The sequence below is a fragment of the Silene latifolia genome, chromosome X, assembly GCF_048544455.1.
Source record: "Silene latifolia isolate original U9 population chromosome X, ASM4854445v1, whole genome shotgun sequence".
In the NCBI taxonomy this organism is placed as follows: Eukaryota; Viridiplantae; Streptophyta; class Magnoliopsida; order Caryophyllales; family Caryophyllaceae; genus Silene; species Silene latifolia.
In genome coordinates this window covers 150,892,671-150,894,144 of record NC_133537.1, presented here as the reverse complement: position 1 = coordinate 150,894,144, position 1,474 = coordinate 150,892,671, and the positions used below count along the sequence as shown (strand labels likewise).

Sequence of the window (1,474 nt, the reverse complement as noted above, 5' to 3'; positions counted from 1 at the left end):
TCGTGAAAGGAATTGAGACTTCCAAATTCTTCACAATTTCCATAAATTTTTCGAGTTGGTCATCAAATTTGGGCTTGGCTTGACGACTTGGAAAAGGAAATCTAATCACAATGGGCTCCTTCTCCTTGACCTTGTTTTCAATTTTCTTTGAGATTTCTTCTTTTGATGGTTCTCCATCCTTGGAGTTTTGCACAATTTCTTCCTTGTCACTAGCTTCCACAACTTTATCCTCAACTTGCTTCTTCGGTGCTTCATACCTTGTACCACTTCTCAAGTGAATGGCACTAACCGTTTCATATCTTGGGGGATTACTTTGAGGTGGTAATTGCCCCTTTTGTCTTTGTGAGCTTAAAGATGCTAGTTGAGTCAATTGGGTTTCCAACATTTTGGTGTGAGCTAGGATGTTGTTGATGGTGGTTTCCTTTGCTTGACTATCCTTTTGCATTTGAGTGAAAAACTCTTGTTGATTCTTTTGCATTTGAAGTACCACTTTTTGAACATCAAAACCTTGGTCATTTTGTTGATTGTATGGAGATTGATTTTGGTAACCTTGGTTTTGGTTGTACAAGGGTCTTTGATTTTGGTTTGTCATGGGAGGTGGGGTGTATGTTGTTTAAGGGTTTTGAACATTTTGGCTTTTGTATGAGAGATTTGGATGGAATTTGGTGTTTTCATTGTAATAGTTGGAATAAGGGGTACCACTCATGTATGCTTGGAAAGCAGTCACTTGTTCATTTGTTCCCCTACATTCACTTGGGTCATGTCCCAATGTTCCACAATTCTCACATATCCCACTTGGGATTGATGAAGATGCCGTCATGGCATTAACATGATGCTTTGGTGATTTTGAGGCTTCTTCAAGTCTAGCCATAGCCTTTTCAAACTTCAAATTGATGGTATCAATGTGAGCACTAAGTTGAGCACCAAATTGAGTAACAGAGTCCACTTCATGCTTTCCTCCTCTAGAAGCCTTGCGAGGTCTACTATATTGTGAGTTATGGACCGCCATTTCCTCAATTTTGTTCCAAGTTTGATTGTCATCAACTTCGGTGAACATTCCATTTGATCCCATGTTGAGAATGTTCCTTGAATCTTCATATAGACCATTCCAAAATTGTTGTACCAAGAACCACTCGCTAAGTCCATGGTGAGGACATGAGCGACAAATTCCTTTGAACCGCTCCCAAGCTTCATACAAAGATTCTTCATCCCTTTGCTTAAAACCCGTAATTTGAGCTCTTAGCATGTTAGTCTTTTCCGGTGGGTAGAACTTTTTGTAGAAAGCCAGAGCCAACTTTTTCAAAGAATCAATTCCGAGAGTGGCCTTATCAAGGCTCTTCAACCATTGTTTCGCGGTGCCAATTAGAGAAAAAGGAAATAAGACCCATCGAATTTGGTCTTAAGTTACACCGGTTTGAGAAATCGCATTACAATAATCGCAAAAAGCCTCCATATGAGAGTGAGGGTCTTCACT

At 39.8% G+C, this 1,474-nt stretch overlaps 1 non-coding gene across 1 annotated transcript; it reads left to right on the top strand.

Moving 5' to 3' along the window:
• The first annotated feature begins 1,139 nt into the window (after positions 1-1,139).
• Positions 1,140-1,246, top strand: LOC141624064 (small nucleolar RNA R71). The gene has a single exon (XR_012533875.1). It is a non-coding gene; the product is annotated as a small nucleolar RNA R71 (small nucleolar RNA).
• Positions 1,247-1,474: the final 228 nt, after the last annotated feature.